Source organism: Natator depressus, chromosome 1, assembly GCF_965152275.1.
Source record: "Natator depressus isolate rNatDep1 chromosome 1, rNatDep2.hap1, whole genome shotgun sequence".
NCBI classification, from domain to species: domain Eukaryota; kingdom Metazoa; phylum Chordata; order Testudines; family Cheloniidae; genus Natator; species Natator depressus.
In genome coordinates this window covers 251,583,367-251,605,008 of record NC_134234.1, presented here as the reverse complement: position 1 = coordinate 251,605,008, position 21,642 = coordinate 251,583,367, and the positions used below count along the sequence as shown (strand labels likewise).

The 21,642-nt window shown below is 45.7% G+C and overlaps 1 protein-coding gene across 1 annotated transcript in view; it reads left to right on the top strand.

The window, feature by feature from the left end:
- The window catches only part of BPIFC (BPI fold containing family C), a 79,226-nt gene that overhangs the window by 30,059 nt on the left and 27,525 nt on the right, over positions 1 to 21,642 (top strand). Inside the window, exons 7-13 of the mRNA XM_074941293.1 lie at positions 695 to 748; positions 2,971 to 3,087; positions 3,247 to 3,326; positions 4,926 to 4,968; positions 5,693 to 5,860; positions 9,319 to 9,384; positions 10,207 to 10,285. The gene's annotated coding sequence lies outside the window, so the exon portion shown is untranslated. The remainder of the gene's footprint in view (positions 1 to 694; positions 749 to 2,970; positions 3,088 to 3,246; positions 3,327 to 4,925; positions 4,969 to 5,692; positions 5,861 to 9,318; positions 9,385 to 10,206; positions 10,286 to 21,642) is intronic.

The following is a 21,642-nucleotide window of genomic DNA, read 5'->3' as shown; positions in this document are numbered from 1 at the left end:
GAAAGCTATCTCTGCATGCGCTCTATTGCTCTGACCAAATAGTGGAGAAAGGGCATGAGTCAAGAAAAAAAAAGTGTGTGTTTAACCTACTGCTGCAGTCTGGCATGCTAAGCCCCGCAATAGACATACTTTCTGTGCTTAGAGCTGGAATAAGTCCTTAGAGAGCAGCAAAGATGGGATGGGAAGCCAGTGTGAGGAGACGGATCAGTCACTAAATGGGAGAAGAACACAGAGGTCACTCTGAGAACCCTACTGCTTTGCTGGCAGTGTTGGAAAGGTTTTCCAAGTGGGTTTTGCTGACTGAAACACTAATAGAAGGGACCTGTGTAACTAGCTGTGCCTGTGGGCTGAGCAGATGGTGATGCAAAGCACAGCAGCTGAGCACAAGCAGAGTTTTCAGTCCTACCTTTAGTGGGTTCAGTATATCCCAGCTAATGGAGCCTATGGGCCAGAATACTGAACCTGTACTTTTCAAGAGGTACTGTTCTTTGTTTCTCCAGTATGTATTTTGATGCATATTAATGAGAATTTTATCCCTCACTTCTGCCTTGATGCACTGTAACTTCCCCTGGGAATATCCCGAGGGGCAAAGGACTCTAGATCAAGGATGGGGATGAACTAAAATGGCAGTAAACAGAATGATTTTCTGGATGTGAATCTGATGCAAGATGGCTAATTTTTCATTTGTTTGCAGCTCTCCACTAACTTTAATCTAACTACAGCGACATTTGGCAGTATCATTCCTGAGGTAGGTATCTTTTCTTTCACTAACCTTTAAGAAACTGCAGCAGCTAATCCCCATGTGGATGTTGTCTAAATACTGGCTAATTTCCAAAGGTAAATTACCTAGAACACAGAAGATCATGTTCTGCCTTCAGATACATCCACACTACTTCCACTGAATTTAGGGATTGAACATGCATGTCTGTGGCAGAATTTGCAGGGTATTAGGAGTTTACTATTAAACCCTGGGGTGGTTTTTGTTTGTTTTTTTGTTTTTGTTTTTGCAAGGGAATGGGCTCTTCAAGAGGATGAAATCAAAATATATTACCACCTCATTTATCTGATGCTCAATTTTCCTAACATGCTGGTTATAAAATAGTGGGTTGTGCCCCCAGACATCTCTCCATTACATTGAAAATGGCCTTGATTTCTGGTGACCTCAATGACCCAAGCTTTTAAAGTGTCACCCATAATATTCCGATAATGAGGACGTGGTTGTATATTATTTTACACAAACCCCAGATGAAGCAGAAAGCAGCCAGCTCACCAAATGGCTTCAGTACGTACCTAATAAAAAAGTCCAGTGCTTGCATTTCAGATCATAAAAAGAAGTTGTATAAGTGCTCATGTCTAACACAGGATCCCATTCTGTGTATATGGTAACAAAAGACTTTTCTCCCCTGCAGATAGTTAATATCAGTGTTATTCTGACATATTTGAACAGAAGCTGATTAGCTCATTACATCTGAAGAGGTAACACAGAACAGCTTGATATGAGACCATAAAAGAAGGCGCAGGAAGCAACATCAGTGATCCCAGCAGTCGGACATAGCAGGACTTTATTGCATCCACCTAGCTGTGCAGTTAGTCCAGCCTATTGGACTTCTTGCTAAGATGTTAGGATCCTGAGCTCTGTAGTGATAACTGGGGTCTGGTCGGCCTTCTCCTGTTGTGAGCCTAACACTGGGAAAGTGGGTAAACGTTTATAAAGTGTCACAATAACTTATAATAAAGAATGTTGATGGGGAAAAGGCACAAAGGGGAGACAGACAGGTCTTTTTGTTTACACTATTGATATGATTCAAGGACTGTTAAGATCATGCCTTTTAAACAAGAGAGGTTTGGGACTGGAAGTCAATGGACCAAAATGGGTGTATCAGAAATTAGATCTAATTGGTGAATGTAATAATGGGATGGGCTATTCCACCCATCTCTTCCTTTTGAGGTCCTTAAAAAGAGACACTTTGGGGAAGAAAACTTGCTACCATGAAAATGGCTGACTGAAAGACAAGAGAACAGAAAGGAGAGAGCTTCACCATCATGGCTGCCACTGTCTTCTGGGACCCAGGGATCCACCGTAACACCGTTGGACCTTCTTCACCCTAATCCTAATAGATGTCTTGACCAGAGTGGGCTAGAGAGAGGGAACCAGACGACATCACCACCTCTACCAGCTGTACTTAAGTTCTGAACACCATCTAGGATATGAGACTTTGTCCTCCCCACCCCTATATTTTTCCTTCCCCACCTTATTTCTTCTCTTTCCTGTCTCTCTCCTTCTGCCTTTGGTTTAGTAAGAGTCTGGGTTAGTGAGCCAAGATTGTATATTTTGCAACACTGCTGTAAGCCTGTGGCTAAAGAGGCAATTAAAACCAATGCCCTAAACAGCCTGACACTGGTACGAGTCTGCCAGGTCTCAGAGTAGCTGATGAAACCATGTGCTGTGTCTGTTTTTTTTTTTTTCCAGCAGTGAGGTTGCAAGTGAGAGTCAACATCAGACATAAGCTTAGGTGCCAACTTCCTCTCTACCCCGGGGGGTGCTCGACCCCCACATCCCAGGCCCGCCCCTACTCTGCCCCTTCCTCCTAGCCCCCACCCCACCTCTTCCCAGCCTCACCCCCACTCCACCCCTTCTCCCAAGCCCCCATCCCTTCCCACCTCTTCCTGCTCCGCCCCCGCCCTGCCTCTGCCCGCCCCCTCTCCCAAACATGCCCCATCCCCACTCTTCCCCCTCCCTCCCGGTGCCTCCTGCATGCTGTGGAACAGCTGACTGCAGCAGTTGGAAGGCACTGGGAGGGAGGGGGAGGAGCTGATCAGTGGGGCCACTGGCAGGGTTGCCCCTGGGTGCTAAGCACCCACTAATTTTTTTCGGTGGGAGCATTCACAGAGTCAGCGCCTATGGACATAAGCTGCATTTTATTTATCTTTGCTGTTCTTTTCTCTCCCTTTTTTCTGTTTCTCTTTTAGGAAATGGGATCAGACTTTAACAGCAATAACAGCTCCAGCTCTTCTCAACTAACTTCTTCTCTTTCCTTCAGTAAAAGACTCAGATTGGTGGAGTTTCCTTGTAAAAGTTCTCTGCAGGTAAGGGGAAAAAGTCTGTTTTTGAAGCTTTTTTTGTTGAAGAATTGCCACTTTTAGGTCTGTAATCGAGTGACCAAAGAGATTGAAATGTTCTCTGACTGGTTTTTGAATGTTATAATTCTTGACGTCTGATTTGTGTCCATTTATTCTTTTACGTAGAGACTGTCCAGTCCCGTCCCGCCCTGCCTCCTGCTGGTAATAGCTCACCTTTCCTGATCACTCTCGTTACAGTCTGTATGGTAACACTCATTGTTTCATGTTCTCTGTGAATATAAAATCTCCCCACTGTATTTTCCACTGTATGCATCCGATGAAGTGAGCTGTAGCTCATGACAGCTTATGCTCAAATAAATTTGTTAGTCTCTAAGGTGCCACAAGTACTCCTTTTCTTTTTGACTTGGGATTGTGGAGCTCGGGCTGCGGAGCTAATAGCCTGGTGAGGGGGAAGGGTCTCAAAGCCCGGGCTCCAGCCCGAGTGGGAACGTCTTCACTGCTCAGTTTAGCGCTGCAGCCTGAGCCCTGCAATCCCAAGTCAATTGCCTGGGCTCTGAGACTCGCTGCCATGGATGTCTTTGCAGTGTAGACATTCACGAGGAAGAAGCTCATAAGTAGAGTTGTGGGGCATTAAGGGTATGTCCACACTGCAATTAGACCCCCGTGGCTGGCCCGTGCCAACTGGCTCAGGCTCCGAGGCTGTTTAATTGCAGTGTAGACTTGCAGACTCTGTGAGGTGGGAGGTACCTAGAGCCCAGGCTTTAGCTTGAACCCAGAAGTCTACGTTGTAATTCAACAGCCCCACATCCCAAGCCCAAGTCAGCTGGCATGGACCAGCCGTGGATATCTAATTGCAGTGTAGACATACCCTAAGTCTTACAGTGAGAGTGTCCTGGGCAGCTGTGAGCACTTGCAGCACATTTTTATCAGGCATTGAGGGTGCCATGTCCTGAGAACCTATTGGCTATACTGGGAAGTAAAATGTTTGGGTTCGATTGGGAGCTTATCCAAATTGAATTGAACCCTGAAGAATTTGCGGATCAGCCATCACGAGCAACAGCAATACGAGAATGGAATTTTTCTTCCCAGCTCTTATAGGCATTAAAATACTCGATATAAAACAAATATACTTGAGTAAGATCTCAAGGATTCTAGAATTGGCTTTCTCCTGTATGAATCTGGATATAGAGCTGTTGAGAGTCAAGGGTTCTTTAATGAAGCGTATGAATCAGAGAGACTTACACAATGAAATTTAGAGGAAAAAGTGCACTCGCATTCTTGGATGAACTTCTCTTGAGCCCATAGCCGCAACTCCCCACTCTGCTCCGGGTCCTGCCCCCACCTCGCCCCAGGCCCTGTCCCCACACCTTCTCCCAAGACCTCACCCCCGCCCTGCCTCTTCCCACCCAGGTCCATCCCTTCCCTCGAGTGTAACCTGTCCCCGCTCATCCCCCTCTCTCCCAGCGCCTCCTGCACACTGCGAAACAGCTGATTGTGGCGGGCAGGAGGCGCTGGGAGGGAGGGGGAGGAGTTGATCAGCGGGGCCACTGGTGGGAGGGGGAGCTTGCTGCCAGCGGGTGCTAAGCACCTGTTAATTTTTTTCCACGGGTGCTCCAGCCCTGGAGCACCCATGAAGTCGGCACCTATACCTGAGCCACTCTTTTGGGCAACGCCCTAAGAAAACCACTCCTGTGCATGTACTACATAGGACACGTTGCCATAAAAGTTTATCTTTGCAGGCATATCGTGTGGCCTGAAGTACCGAAAGGATGACTGCACATTGTTTTAGTAATGTGCCTCAATCCTTTATAATGAGTCCTCTGCTCTCACTTCTTTCCCTTCAGATTCCACTTCTCCCTGGCCCCCTCCAACTTTGGCTTTTTTGAGGTAAGTTGATGGTTTCAATGTCCAGGAAACAAGAACCAAGAATCTCAGGGACAGGATCAATCCAGAATACAGGAAGCTGAAATTTCCCACATTAGTTTTTAGCTCATTAGACTTTACCCCTGGCTGGCTCTTTTCTCTCTTTCTCTCCTTTTGGGGACTCTCTCTGCCAATATCTTTTCTGCTTTAAAACTGTGTATTCTTTACTGTTCCTCTTCTTTTCAATAACCACTCCAAGAAAAAAAGATGTTTTCCAGTCTAATCTTTCCTCACAGATCACAAAATGTTATAAAATCGTTACTATGTAACATAACGCTTGCATTCAAAACCCAGAGGAGAAAAAGAAGCACCAATTGCAGGTTAGAATATTAACTGCATAAGGATAAGAGACAGGCAGTGCTGGGACTGGCACAGATGGCTAATCATTAAGCTATGGGGAAGGAGTAAAGGATGCTACTCACAAAAGCCTTGAAACAGCAATGCAGTAGCATACCATGGAGAAGGCCTGCCACCTTTAAATGACAATTGATTGGTTCTGGGTAGCTGAATAGAGGGGAATTAAAATCTCTCCAGCCCTACAGTGAAGCAACAGGCAAAATATTCTAAGTAAATAATTTTACATTTACACTATTGTAACTGTGTGAAAACAGATCATTATCCTAGAACTTTGTGTCTTGCCTCAAAATCTTCACTTGCCGTTTTCTCTGCCCACATATGGTCTGATCAGCTGAACAAGACTCCTAGCCTAAAAACTCCATCACAGGCCTAGCATGGAGGAGTTTCATGGATATCAGGAAGCGGTCACTACATTCATTTTCTCCCCCATGGCAGCTCTCACTTCTGGAGAATTTCCTGTCTCATGTTTTACAGAATGAAGCAATCCCAGCAGCCAATGGTAAGGATAATGGCCAGTTCATATAATGGCCTTTATCTCTAACTAAATGCCCCAGGGATTGCATGGCTCCAGGGATTGGTAATGTGATATGGGGCTTTATGTTGCTAGATCACCATTTCACATCAGCTCTCTTCTGTGCTCTCACTACTCCCACTGCTGACATCTGGACAGTCAGGAGCAGGAGGAGGAGGAACATCCTGAAGGGAATGCACAAGTGTGGGGGCATGACTAAGGGAGAAGGGTATGCAGGAGCTAGGGGTTGAGGTTGAAAAGGGAGGGGAAGGAGGCCTGACTAATGAGATCGAAGGGGTGGATAGGAACAGAGATGGTAGATAAGATCAGAGACAGAAGGGTGTAGGAGCCAGGATTGGGTGGGTGCATGGATGAGGGGAAGATAGGAAGGGAGGAGGGGGGATATGGATAGATGAGAGGGAGAGTAGGGTAGGAGCAAGAAGGTGCAAGGGCCGGAGACGAGCAGAGTGGGTCTGGGACAGGAGCTGGGGTAGGGCAGCCAGGAGCAGTGGGGGGAGAGAGGGAGCTTTGACAGGTGGACAGAGCAGAAGGGTCAACCACTAGATTCACTTTCCTTCAGCACCTGGAATTCTACCCAGAAGTCCTGATCTCCAGCTTTCCTCCATTGTCAGCAGATAACTGTGCAACCGCTGGCAAATTGTAGCTCATCCCTCTCTAGTGCCTGGTCCTAAGAGGATAACAGTCTAAATCCTTCCATTTACTCTAAATAGCTCAAGTGGTAGAGGTCTGTGCTATGGACCTAAAGGTCTGAACCCTGCCGATGACCCATGCTGGAACCTACTGTGGTTCCACATGATAGAATTTCTCTTTTCAAATTGTTTTTTTAAATAATTAGATAATTACATCCAGAATAATTACTTTAAAAGAACATTAAGGTTTCAAAGTCAAGCACTCAAAAGTTAGGAAATGCTAGAATGAAAGTGCCTGTGCAACCTTCATTCAGCCCCCTCCTGCAGACGCACTGTGACACAGTCTTTAATTACGTGATTATATACTGTTTTTTCCATGGGCTTTTTCGTGCCTTCCAGTTGTGGTGATTGAATGAGTAATGCTTGTACAGCATCTTGAGTTCCTCAGATAAAAGATGCAATACAAATATTTATTATTATGTACATATGTATTTAAATTTGCCCCCCCCCTTTTTTAAGCTAAACTGAAGAGGGGATTCTCTCTACCTAACTTGACCCATATTACCCTTCCTAGACCTGTTCTTAAAGTTAACCAAATGAGAATCTGTCTCTCTTATTAAACAGCTAGTCCTCTTTCAAGGCTGGATAATTGGTTTCTATTGGAAAATTTGTTGGCAGGGTGCTGGAGCTTTAATTTATTCAACAGTAAAGAGTGCTTGTGTATAAGATGAGAAATTTCATACCAACAAAACTGCCCTTTAGGAACAAACTTATTTTTCTTTGAGGAAAAGAAATACAACTGAGCAAATTTGCTGCCATCAAGTGGCTAAATGTACTTAGTGGACCAAATTCAAATCGGGGGGGGGGAGTGAGTGCAACCCCATGGAAGTCAATGGAAAAACACACTCATACACCAGATATTAATTTGACCCATCAAGTTAAATTCTAGGCTTGTTAAACTCATGCAAAACCAGGAAGCTAGTGCAGTTGCATCATGTATATAACTCAGAGCAGCATTTGGCCTTCTTCTGAATATAAATAACTGGCCCATGAATAACCAGTGACCTGAGCTGTGTTCTGGTAGAATAACTTTCTAAATGCGTAGGTGTGCTGATTTGCTGATATAAAAACGTTATGAGGTCACTCTTAAGGTTTTGTGTTAGAGTGCAAGTTTGAAGTTGGGGTACATATCACTTGTTGGTATCTGTTGATGGAAATAAGTCTTTTGGAGTGTTGGAGTAGGTTATCAACAGCACTATAGACAATATGGGATTGTGGAAAGGCATGCACAAGTCTTTCCCCTTGACTTATTTCCATTTTTTAAAAAAACGTTTGGGTGGAAGGAATGTCTCCTGCCACTACTTTAACTGCCACTAAATGAAGGTTTTGTTTGCTATATAGTAGTAGTAGTAATAAAGATGACACAGGGCCTCTTCTGAAGATTAATGATCTGCTGGGGATATTTGTCCCAGCTGGCCATTAACCTACCCAAAATACCTTCGGTTTCAACAGCTATCGTTTTTCATTTTCACGCTGCAATAACTTAGGGCCAGATTCTGCTACCGCCCCTTGTTGAGGTCTCATGTTGACATCCGTGGGACTATTTGCAAGGTGTGTAACAGCTGCAGAATCTAGCCCTTAATTTTTATGTACAGGGCTGCCTAAGAAAATTAACAATTAAATAGAAATAATTAAGAGAGAATTAAATAGCCAGTCAGATTGCTCCAGTCATCTCTCTTCATTACAGGTGTATTATGCTCGCCATACGTTGTGGTCCACAGCAGCGAGCACAGCACAACCTACAAGGAGGGAGCACAAAGGTAGCTTTAAAAAGCTACCTTTAATCCCTAAGTGCCAGTCCCCTGAAGTAAACTAGTGCTGCCTGAAGGCTGCTCTAACTTGTGTTGACTGCCAAGAGTCGTAAAAGGGGTTAGTAAAGCTGCTGCGGCACAGGGAAGCCTCCCCCCCTACCCATTTCCCCAATTTACACCTTCAGAACTGACAGGCAGTAGCGGGGGTGGTGTAGAAACTCTTCTGCCAGCTCTACCCCATTATATTGGAATGTTCCTGCCCTACCAAGCTTTGCCAGTGTACATAGGTCTGTGAATATACACATCTGCACCTTGGTTGTGTAATTCTAGAGGTAGCTGAAATTTAGTCTCCATTATAGAGGATTTTATATAGTACAAGCCCTAGACCAGAATTCCCTCCCAACCCCCTCCCATTGCGACAACTTTATGATGCTTTAGTGGCAATAAGAGGGTAAAAAGAATTCCCCCAGTGCAGGAGTAGCACAAGGCTGATATACCAAGCTCTATATCATCCCCCTAGTTCCCCATAATTTATGGGCAGTCTCAGCCAGAGGCAGGAGGAAGAGTCGCCTGAACACTCTGAGCTGTGGAGCAGCCCAAAGGCAGCTTTAGGTGAGGCTGCCCTAAAATATAGAGCAGCCACAGGGCTGTTTTAATTTATGCCAGAGCCTAGTCCAGCCCCTAAAGCAGCCTAGAATCCAGGAGGCACAAAGGTGACATAAAGCCACCCTTGCTCCAAGGCTGTACCCTTTGAGAGAGACAGTACAGAATCTGGCCTCCTGGTCCCTATCCCCCATACAAAGGAAAAGCTGCATTGTACAATCTGTAATTTAAGGTGATATTTGTGACTGATGTTCTCTCCTCAGGGTTATCTGCTGATTTCCAGACACTAAGTAAGGAGCAATCATTTGGTGGGCCAGGAAGTTTACAGCCAACACCACCAGTCTGAATGCTGAACCAAAATACCTTTTCTTTTCAACCTTAGAATTCAGGACTGGAGAGGAGTGAAGCCTTCCTGCTGCTGCTCTGATCCGGGGGAAGAAGGAAGAATGTATGTCACAAAAGTAAAAATGCTGCTATTGAGTCATTGTTACTTATGGTCTAGAGCAGTGTTTCTCAAACTGGGGTCTGTGGACCCTTGGGGGTCCACTAGAGTACTCCAGGGAGTCTGCGGGCCCTGCTGAGAAACTCCTCCTCCTCCCTCAAGTCCCCCCACTCCCTCCCCCCCTCCCAGCGCCTCCTGCATACAGGGGTACGCTCAGGGGAGGGGCAGAAAGAGGCGGGGCAGTGATGGGGCAGGAAGAGGTGGGGTGGGGCCGTGGAGATAGGGGTGGAGTGGGAGTGGGAGTGGGGGCGGGGTCTGGAGCTGAGCAGAGGGCTTGGAGGATGTGAAAAATTTTAAATCAAAATGGGGGTCCTCAGGTTGCTAAAATTTGAGAACCGCTAGTCTAGAGGACTAGTATAAACTTCTTATTCTGCTTCCTGTTGAATTCATCTGTTCTGTTGAATGTGAAGTGGGGCCCATCAAAGTGCTTAAAATTGGAAACTCTTCTTCTTGCTGCGAGGGCTGAAATCTTCAGGGTTCTTTGTGATGAAAAGGGGATCCTTGGAGTTTGATTAGAAGGCGGGACAGAATCCTCTCATGGCTCTTCTTGGTGGCGTTTTGGGACAGTGGAGTACTCCTGATGTATTTTTGTACCATGCTCATTTTTGTTGTTCTTTCTAGCAATGAGTTGCCCAGAAAACAATATTACAGGTGCAGTCACCTCAGAGCCGTATCGATTACCTACTTGCTAAATAATGTGAAGTCTCTCTGTATCTAGCCCAAAATTATACTGGCCTTTTTTACTACCATATTGCATGTCTTTTCCAGTGTTGGATTGTCACTTCTGTCAGCACTGTTGTTTTCGAGGTGTTTCACTCTCATGGAAGGTCAGTCACACTGATGGAAGGTCAGTGTTTTCAATTTTTATCTCCCAGATAGGTTCGCTTACACTTCTCCAAGTTGAATCTACCTAGGTGCTTATAGGGGCCTGTAGAAGGTGCACAACTGCCAACAGTGCTGCCTAGTGGTCAGACAGGGAGGTGGCAGGATAGGGGAGGGATAGCTCAGTGGTTTGAGCATTGGCCTGCTAAACCCAGGGTTGTGAGTTCAATCCTTGAGGGGGCCATTTAGGGATCTTGGGCAAAAATTGGGGATTGGTCCTGCTTTGAGCAGGCGGTTGGACTAGATGACCTCTTGAGGTCCCTTCCAACCCTGATATTCTATGATCTCCCTGTTGAAGCACAATCTTGTCCTTCAGCGCCCCTGTCGCAAGGATTTCCAGTCCTCCCTTTCAGCACAGGGCTGGGTCCTTGAACAGACAGTCTTTTCCTGCTGACCTCTCACAGGCGGTGAAGGCTCATGTTGTTGTATTATCTTCTAGGAGTGAGTAGGGGAGCCCAGGCACACCCTCTCCCCCAGGCTCTAGTCGAGGGCCCAGTGGTGGACAGCTACGCCCAACTCCTTGTGTGGCCATTACCACCCAACACCTTTCCACGGCTCCCATTGGCTGGGAATGGTGAACCGTGGCTACTGGGGGCTGTGGGAGGCCATGCAAATGTAAACAAACTGTCTGGCGGCCTGCCAGCAGATTACCCTGAGGGGCTGCAGGTTGCCCACCACTGCCCTAGGCAGTGAGCTCCTGAGCAGTACTTTCCCTTCAGAGCAGCTGTCTACTCCCTTCCACTGCCTGCCTCTGAGCTGCTGCTCTGCTTCCCCGTTTAAAGCCCTGCCTGGCTTGTGCAGGTGTGCCTGGGTGCGACTGCCTGGGCCCAGAGTTTGTTCCTTAACTCCTTGCTCTCCAGTGTGAGATTTTTAAACCATCACAGGGCCCCATCACCATAATGTGTGAGCACTTCCCAGATCACAGTAGTCATCTGAGTGCTATCATCCCTGTTGTGTAGATGGGAAACTGAGGCACGGAGAGACTAAGGAAAGCTATGGCCAAGTCAGGAATAGAACCATAAGCTCCTGCCTCTCACCTCACTACCTGAATCACAAGCCCATCTCTCTCCTACCCTCCCCATGTTTCTAATCTCTCTCTGGGTCATTCTGAATAATTTCTCTGTGTTCACTGCTGTTTACAACTCTTCCCAATTTAGTGTCAACTGAGAATTTCATTAATGCTTAACCCCTGTACTTTTGAAGGACCTGATCCAAAGATTATAGAAGCCAGTGGCTTTCCATCAAATTCAATGGACTTTGGATCAGGTCTTTAGCTAGTTAAATAAGAGATTCAATAAAATGTGATCTAAACCCACTTCCTCTATATAGACTCCTTCCAGACACAGTAGTCTTCTTCCCAACTGGGGAGGCCATTCGTCATTGGCTAAGGATATGTGACCCTTTAGCACTACCCTTTGGTACAGACATTGAGCTGGTTTTCAGTTTCTGCTATGGCTCCAGCCCAAACTGATTTGCATTTATCTCGAGAATAAGCCAGGCAAGTGGAGAGACTGTTTTCCTTTGACCCCAAACTGGGCACAGGAAGAAAGAGCAAACAGAGAGTGATCATAGAAACTGGTGATTTCATCCCAGAGATTGAATGTTTATTTTACCTGAGGGAGAAGAAAGAGGCCTAAGCCTTTCAAGGGTCATATCTGGGCTCTTACAGGTCTATTACAGCCATGGGTCCACCATAACTCTTTCATAAATAACTCAAGCATCCTTGAGAAGAGAAGTTTGCATAGGTGGGAAACATGGGCTCCTTCTCCTTACCACATCACCAGTAGCAAATCAAGGATAGTTGTGGGCACCCTGGTGAACAACACTTTTTGTTTTCAGTTGTATTGGCAATTTCTCCTGAGTGGGCAAGGTAGACTGTAGTGTGCTTGGGAACAAGGGCTCCTCAAGGATGGGAGCAGCCTCCTGGGATCTAGCCTTGAAAGCTAATTAAAAAGTATGCAGAGTGGCTTTTAACTATACTTTCTAAATCAATTAGATTGCCCAGGGCACTTACAGGAGCTTAATCACTATATCACAGGGTCCGGGATATCCCAAACAAAACATCAGTTTTTACTCTGAGTTAAATGCCTCCCTTCCTGAATTATCTGAGCTCAAACCCTAACATCACCAGAACTACTTCCCTTCTCAGGATAGGTCAGCAATCAGTGAGCTGGATTAGTAGGGTTCTAATACAGACCCTGAGAGCTGAGAAATTGAGTGAGTACTTCCTTTCCAGTCTTGTTTCTAAAGATTGAAAAGTTTTAAAAACAATCCCCCCCTCCCCCATGCATTCAACTATAAATTGTTAGTTTATTTGTGTGGCAGTAGCACCCAAAGACCTTAATCGGGGCTCCATTGTGCTAGGTGCTGTACAAATACAGAGAGACACAGTCCCTGCACCAAAGAGTTTACAGTGTAAGCTGCCACTCATGCAAACACTAACACACATTTAACTTGACTCACATGAGTACTCCCATTGAAATCCGTGAGACAAATCAAATGCTTAAAATACGTGCATAAGCGTTTGCAAAATCAGAGACAACAGTAATGCAAAATTAGACTACAAACACCAGCATCAGTTTGGATGGTGGGGCAAAACAAGGGGATTGCTTGTGGGGATTAGGGCCTGTCAGAGTTGGTTTTGCTTTAAGCCAACACTATGAAGTTAGGTTGACTTAGGTACATTGCTCAAGGGTGTGAAAAATCCACCCCCCTGAGCGACGTAGGTAAGCTGACCTAACCCCCAGTGCAGACAGCGCTAGGTCGACAGAAGAATTCTTCCATTGACCTAGCCACCACCTCTTGGGGAGGTGGCTTAACTACAGCAATGGGAGAACCCCTCCCATCGCTGTAGTGAGCGTCTACACAGAAGTCCTATAGCGGTGCAGCTGTAGCTATTTAAGTGTAGACATAGCCTCAGTCAGGCTGTGAGGAAGATAATTCACTGATGAAGGAATTCACTGATGAAGAACTTGCTGTTTGTCATAACTGTTTGTGTTCTGACAATGTTCTTATTTACCCCAGGCTGAATCACAGCTCCCACTGAAGTCAATGGGGTGGATGTTTGAAAACATTCAATAGAATAAAATTCCCTTCTAAAAAAATCCCTTGATTTATTTCCCTTTGAACAATTTCACCTGCAGGAAGCTGTCTGCTGCCTGGGGCTAACAGCAGGAATGGGTTGTTTTCCCTAGGAGACTGGTCAAGCTGACTTTCTATTTATAAAAAGAAAACAGCCTTTACAGTGTTGCAGCAAGGGAAAGAGCATGAGGGGTGCAGCAAACCTGGGCCACTCACAAGTATATAAAAAGTATAGCAATGGTGGGTAAATGTCAAAATATTTAGATCCTGATCCTGTAATGAGCTCCATATGAGTGGAATCCCTGTTGAAGTCAATGGCTCTTTGTGTGGATGCACCTCATTGTGGGATCAGGGCCTTAGTTGAGATATCTGTCCCAAAGTACATCTGCAAAATTGGGCTGGAAAGCTCATGGGAGCAAGTTTACCTCTGCTACTTCAGCCTTTTTGAAGTGAGATGCCACCGAGATGAAAATGAAAAATAATCATTACAAATCCATAACAGATAATTTTCAAACCTCAACAAGTTGTTTGAATTTTGGACAAAAGTTCATTTTCAATTTTATTTTATCTGAATTGGTTCATCCCTATGTCTGGTTGTTACACTTCAGTTTAGTCCAGAGCAGCAGCTTAAAAGTTCCTGACCCTGAGAGGCAAGAGTCCTTCTTGGTGTCTACATTTTATTGTATTTTTCTCCAGAAAAAGGGGTGGCTGGAAAAGAAGAGGCAGGAAAAGAGGAGTTCAAAGGTGGGAGGGGGGAATTGTTTGTTTTAGTTGAATGTCCTTCTCTGGCTAATAGCCCTGATGCTTATTTCAGTCAAGTTTGTGCTTTGCTTTGCAGTATCATGACATCGTGGGCAGTGTTTTTAAGCAGCCCAGGTAATGGCGATAAGGAATATAGCGCTGATTCTGCAATATTGGAAGAGTGCTTGGTCAAACTACAGCCAAACAGAGTGAATATTACCAAAAGCCAGGGGAGGGGATCAGCACAATACAAGGTGCAAGCATACACACCACGCAACATTAGGTATCATTTAACAGGTAAACCTCCGTACAAAGAAACCAGTTAATCCATGATGGAAAAGTTAAATTGCTTTGTGCAGCTCCAAAGCTTTGTCCACACTAAAATGACTCAGAGCCATCAATCCCTCAGGCACACCTTTCCCTGCCAACCTCTGCTCCTGACCTCTGAGAGAGGGAACAGAATTGTCTGTATAGGGCTTTATAGACCTCCCCCTGAGCCTTTGTAAACGGGAGCAAACTTTAATCTCAGGCCATCCTCCCTCATAAATATGATTCCACTACCATCATTACACTTGCATCAAAACCCGCACTCTCTCCAGCCAGAAGAAATGGATGTAAATAGAGGATTTCAAGTCCTTTAACATGGTGCTGAACCCAAATGTCACAAGAGGTCATCCGTTGAAACTGGTTGATCAGTATGGAATAATTACTGTCTGGTGTAATTGGCAAATCCTGTCTATTAGCCTCTCTCCTGAGCAGGTTTGAATTGACAAAAGAAGGTGTTGCTAGTTCAGATGGTCACAAAAGACAACATGACTCATTGACTCTCATTTCTTCTATTGTAAAAATAAAATTCTAATCATCCCTCTTTTGACCAGGGTTAATGCAAAAGTGCAGTAGTGAAATCCCGCCCCCATAGAAGTTAATGGCAAACTCAATTGATTTCAGTGAGGTCAGGATTTCACTCAGGAAGTTGGAAACTTGGCATGGATATAGTTGTCCTTGCAGAGTTTCTGCTCCTTTAAGTTTGGCGTGGCAAGGGGGGAGCTTTACAAATAATGAATTTATAAGCAACTGAAATGTCATTTCTGGGCATGGGCATGTTCTTCTTCGAGTGCTTGCTCATGTCCATTCCATATTAGGTGTGTGTGCTCGCCACATGCACCGGTGCTGGAAGTTTTTCCCTCAGCAGTATCCATAGGGGACTGGCTCTGGCGCCCTCTGGAGTAGCACCCGCATGGCACAGTATAAGGGGCGCTGCCAGCTTCCCCACCCTCAGTTCCTTCTTGCCACCAGTGATAGTGCTGAAATATCTGCTGCTTCGGCTAGCATTGTTTTGGTCTCCTTGGCCTCTATCATCCCCTCCCTGGATCCGGGAGATTGGTATGCTGCCCTTGACCTAAAGGACGCATACTTCCACATAGCGATCTTCCAAGGACACAGACGTTTTCTCCAATTCGTGGTTGGATCCAGCCACTACCAATTTATGTTTGGCCTGGTGACGGCACCGAGGGTGTTTACCAAGTGCATGTTGATGGTGGTGGTGGCTTACCCTAGGCGCCGGGGTATCCAGCTCTACCCATACCTCGATGACTGGCTGGTCAAAGGCAGCTCCAGGTCTCAGGTCTAAAAGGACGTCATGGTGCTACGAGCCACATGCTGCTCTCTGGGCCTACTGGTGAATGACAAAAAGTCCACGTTAGTTCCAGTGCAAAGGGTAGAATTCATGCGGATGGTGCTTGACTCGACCTGCACAAGAGCATTCCTGCCACTAGAAAGGTTTCGGGCACTGACAGATCTTATCGCAGAGGTGTCCACGTTCCCCAATTACAGCCAGGGTCTGCCTGCATCTGCTGGGCCACATGGCAACTTGTACATACGTTGTCCACCATGCCAGGCTCCGGATGTGGCCCCTGCAGCAATGGCTGACGGCGGCCTATTCCCAGTCCAGGGATCACCTGGAAAAGATCGTTACTATCCCCCCAATGATACTTACCTCACTGCAATGGTGGACCGATCGCAAGAAGGTCCTAGAGGGAGTTCTGTTCAACAACCCCCCTCACTCCATCGAGTTGGTTCGATGCTTCAGACGTCGTCTGGGGTGCGCACCTCGGAGATCTCCAGACCCAGGGTATGTGGTCCCCACAGGAGAAGACGCTCTACATAAAGGTCAAAGAACTCAGGGTGGTCCACTTGGCATGCGGGGTCTTGCTACCCCACTTGTGGGGCAAGGTGGTGAGAGTCCCAACGGACAACACAGCTTCTATGTTCTACATCAACAGGCAAGGGGGAGCGCACTCGTCGGCTCTCTGCCAACAGGTATTCTGTCTCTGGAACTTCTGCACCAACCACGAGATCCACCTGGAGGCTTGTCACTACCCTGGCATCAAGAACACACTCGCAGATCACCTCAGCAGGGCCTTCTCCTCTTATCATGAGTGGTCGCTCCATCTGGAGGTAGCCTACATGAACTTCCAGAGGTGGGGAACTCCCCTTGTGGACCTGTTCACCAGAAGGCAAAACAGGAAATGTCATTGGTTTTGTTCTCGGCAAGATCTGGGCAAGGGCTCCCTCTCCAATGCCTTCCTCCTGTCATGGTTGGGGAGCCTGATGTATGCGTTCCCTCTGATTCCACTCATCAGCAAGGTCCTGACAAAGATCAAGAGAGACAGGGCACAAGTTATCATGATCACCCCAGCGTGGCCTTGCTAGCATGGTTCAGCACACTCATGAACCTGTCAGTGGCCCCTCCCTGCCCCCTGCCCAACTGACCAGACCTGCTGTCACAGGACTACAGTCGGCTCTTACTCCTCAACCTCTCGTCCCTCCACCTCTCAGTGTGGATGCTGCGTGGCTGAACCTGGAGGAACAGACCTGTTCGGAGGAGGTCCAGCAGGTCCTCCTGGGAAGTAGGAAGCCCTCAACCAGACTGACTTACCTGGCCAAGTGGACAAGGTTTTCCCTCTGGGTGTCTGTGCGGGGCATCTCTCCCTCCGTTCTTCCATACAGTCTGTCTTAGACTGCCTGCTGCATTTGAGAAACCAGGGCCTGGTACATTCTTCCATTAGAGTGCATCTCACGACCACCTCCACTTTTCACCTGCCGATCCATATAACTGCTTCCACACTGGGAACAGCAGCAAATCATAGGGCTGAAAAGAAACATTATTGCTCAGGATTTTAGTAAGGATCCACCATTTGGGCTGCATTTTGCCATCATCTGAAATTCTGCGCTTTAATTAAAACAATCCCTGAGTTTGTATCTTTTTCCATTGTGAATATTGAGTCATAACACTGTAAATGGATGTGTAAACACTAGAATGATAGTAACCTCCACAGAGCTGCCTCTGGTGGAGAGAGAGGGCTGGGTCCCAAAAGTGGGGCACCTTTCAGTGAGGGGTGTGTTAGGAATGCAGTCTGGGAGATGTATTCTCCCACCCTGGACCCGTGTTGACCTGGGTGGGGGCAATGGCCTGACTCCTCGTTGGGCATGCAGCTCCACATCAGAGCAGTCAGCCAGGACTCCACACTTCAGGCGTACAGATACTTTGTTTTAGTCCCCTGACTATAACCCAGAATGGGAAGAGACTGCTTCACTTCTCCCAGCACTCAAGGGGATGCTGTATATACACACTTCTTCCTCATTATCATCCTCCGGTGCCCATGTAAACACACTGGCTTCAAGGGAAAGCATCATATAGCGTGAGAGTTAGCAATATTGATTACTGGAAGGATGCCCCAGGGCAGCTGCAGTCCACTGGGGAGTCCTGCCAGCATGTGGAGGGCAGTGTGTGTAAACATGGGAACAGGAGGATGATATTGAGGAAGATGACCCTTGCCTTTAATGGATCCATTGGAATTTTGAGACTCCACATGTTTCCTTGGGCAGAACTGCTGCTCATAAAATGGGGTGATCAAACACAGGCCCCCACATGGAATGATTTTGGGGGACCTTGACAGAAGCGCATCTCCTCATGGAGTTTTTCTCCCCTCAGGCCCTCTCCGTGGGTATTGCTACTAGAGCTGGGGGTAGGAATAATGATACTGACCTTTTTTTATGTCTTATCATATTGCAAACTCATATCTGTTCTGCAGTTGACTAACATCCATAGATCTCTTGGGCTACTCCTGCTAGTGTCTCTCTCACGTTGTAAATATAGGTTTGGAGTTATTTTTCCCTAGAGGTATTAATGGGCATTTCTTCGGGTTGAATTTCAGTGTACACGAAGGGTTAATTCTTCTAGCTGTTGCATCTATATTAATCTAACATTGTCATTTTCCTGTTGACTGAGCAGCAAAGAACATACACACTGACACTCCCCAGTAAAGACCAATTGGAGAAAGAGCAGAACTAGAAAAAACATAGCCAGGCTGTGTACTACAGCCCGACACTGTAGTGGTGTAAAGCTTAGGTGCTGTGCTGGGGTACAGGCCAGGTAAATGTTTTGTGTCTTGTTTTTATGCACAGTGATTCCTTGTCTGAATTTGGGGTACAGGCAGGAGAGCTCTCTTTGGTGGTTCATAACAGAAGAAAGTTTTTCAGTCTAGAAGTCTTCTGATCACAGCATGGGCTGAAAATGAAGAGTTTGGCTGATAGACTACAAGGAGTTTTCTGTAGAGGCAGCTTTAAAGGTTGTTAGTATTGTAATATATTAACAAGTATTTGGCTACTTGTTAGTCTGTGTTTTACTGTAATACTTGTAGAAGACAATGGTAAAGCTGCCTTGGAGGTTCAGTCTGTCTTTGTTTGTGCACAAGCTTGTTTAAATGGAGCTTATGCTCAAATAAATTGGTTAGTCTCTAAGGTGCCACAAGTACTGCTTTTCTTTTTGCGAATACAGACTAACACGGCTGTTACTCTGAAACCTTTACTGGAAGGTTTATCTAAACTTTTTAGGGAATTAGTCCACAAAGGAGCCATAAAACATCAAACAGGAGCGCCTAGGCTGAGATATCTGCAGGCTGGTCAATACAGTGACTTGTAAAACTTGGAAATCTACATAGATGGAAACAAAGAAGCTTTTTCTCTTCCTTTTAAGGAACTGAAGGTGTTTGAAAACTGTACCTCAGAGAAAGAAAAAGAATTACAGGAGTGGTTTATGTAAATGAGGGAGCTGTTTTGTTCATCATACTCAGTTACTGGAGATACAAGTATCAGAGTAATTATGTGTGAGACGCACTGGAGTCAACATGTAACTTGCATATTATATAGCTACTTTAAGTTAAAGTATATGTTAGTCAGGAAAAAAACACCCAGATCTTATAATTCTCTTTTTTTTAATCTGCTAACCCATCTGGTGTATTGAAGCAATTTGCCCAATATCCCATAGAGATTGGGGGTTATTAGAGCACTATCTGGCTGAGTTTCAGTGCTGATAGGACAGGTAATGTTGGTTAGTTGGGGGAAGCAACTAGAAGCAATTATCCGAGCCCCCTTGATAACGAGAGAAAGACTATATAGCCTGGAGGTCAAGGCACTCCCCTAGGATAAGAAAAACCCAGCTTCAGATCCCTGCCAATTGACATTTATACAAAGTGGAACAGCCCCAAGAGGAGGGATTGAGAGAGCTCCCACTTTGGCAGCATATGAACCCAGGTCTCCTACATCCCACGTGAGTACCCAAATCACCAAGCTATTTTGGGATGGGTTGCTTTCAGTATCTTTTTTTTAATGTAAAAGGTTGAAAGGCTTGGGTTTTTCCCCCCAATGTGGAACAGAATTTTTTTTTGAAATCTTGGGATTTTTACCCAGCTCTGTTTCGGAGTGGAGTTTAAGGTGTTAGTTTTGACCATAAACTCCTAAATGGTTTGGGAACTGGTTACATGAGAGACCATCACAGCTGCTGCAATCAGTAAAGGTCTTTGAACTAAGCACCAAACTCCCTGCTTTAAAAGAGATGGGCCTGGCTGCAGGGGATTTTCTGTATAGAGTCCTCAACTCTGGAATTCAGTATCCCATTTGTTCTGTCACATCCTGATCTTGCTGATCTCCAGAGCACACTGCAGGGCTCTTCTCTTTGGCTTCTGAGGAAGAGGTGAGCAGAGGAATGGTTTCTTCAGTTGAGTGTGATGGGTCTTATTCTGCAGCGTTATTTTGTTGGCAGAGTTGAGCTATGGTAAGGCATGTCTTTAAGTTTTTGATTTTAAATTACTATAAAAGTCCATATGGCTATAGGGATAGGTACATTTTAAAATGGAAAGAAATGACAAGTGTGTTCTTTATATTCTTAAGAATCTTGGGGCAGGGAGAGGTTTTTGTTTGGTTTTTTGTTCCTTTACTTGGAATGATACTTTGTTTTACTCACCCATGTTTGTTCAGCTAAAGAAAATGTGACAAATTTTCCTAAAAGTACAAAATTGTTCTGTGGAGCAGGTTAAAGACTGAACACTCCCCTTTCCACACAATTTAGACTAATTCTACGTAGTAATTTTATGTTTTGGACTGTTTAAACCCTGATTATGAGTGAAATGAGTCCAGGAATCAAAGGATCCATAGGAGTTAGCGGGGTTCTCAAACTGGGGGGCACGAGGTTATTACGTGGGGGTCACGAGTACATACCTCCCAGCTAGCTAGTAAGTCTGCTGTGAAAAGTGATATTAAAATACAAATACCACTTTAAAATTGTGTTAAATATAAAAAAATGTGTTTTCATTTTATAAGGGGGTTCACACTCCGAGGCTTGCTGTGTGAAAGGGGTTGCCAGCACAAAAAGTTTGAGAACCATTGAGTTAGAAATAGGAAAGACCCATTATATCAGGGATTCACAAACTTTTTTTTTCCGGTGTGGACTGCCATCATCACACAAAGATCATCGTGCAGCCTGCCTCCCCTCCCATTCACAACTGCCTCTGCATACCATCCCCTGTGGTCACTACAGGAATTGCTTACATGGCAAAGTAAAACTAGGCAAGCGTTTAATGTATATGGTTAGCTGCTAGTAATGCAATATAGCCACTGGGAGAAAGGAGAACCAGCATGATGTGACCAGCCAGCCCTGCATGCAGTGGACCACAGATCACAATTAGAAAACCTCTGTATTAGCTCATACGGTCCAATTCCTTGTGGGATTGTTCCCTTCTTCCATACACTTTCTAGTGCTTTGTCCAATCTAATTTTAAAAGCCCACAGTGACCAGGCTTCCACCACTCCACTCCACAATTTACTAGATCTTGCTCTCTAAGCTTTCCTGCCATTCAGCCTTGCCATAAATGTATTCCACTTCCAATATTCTAGTCACAGAAGCCCAAAGAACATGGTTGGCTGCACTCATTCACCACAACAGTGGTGAGCTGTGCAGAGCCGCTACAGACCTCTATGCCATGATACGGGGGTGCCGAGTCACCTTGCACAGACTCTTCATTGCCTAGACCACCCCATGCACTGGAAACAGACCTGATGGCACTTTCTTTAAGAAGAAGAATTTGCCCAGGTTTGCTCATCCAAAATGTCTTCTCCACTCTATAGTTCAGTGAGCTGTGTGCTGCTGCCACCCGCCACTGC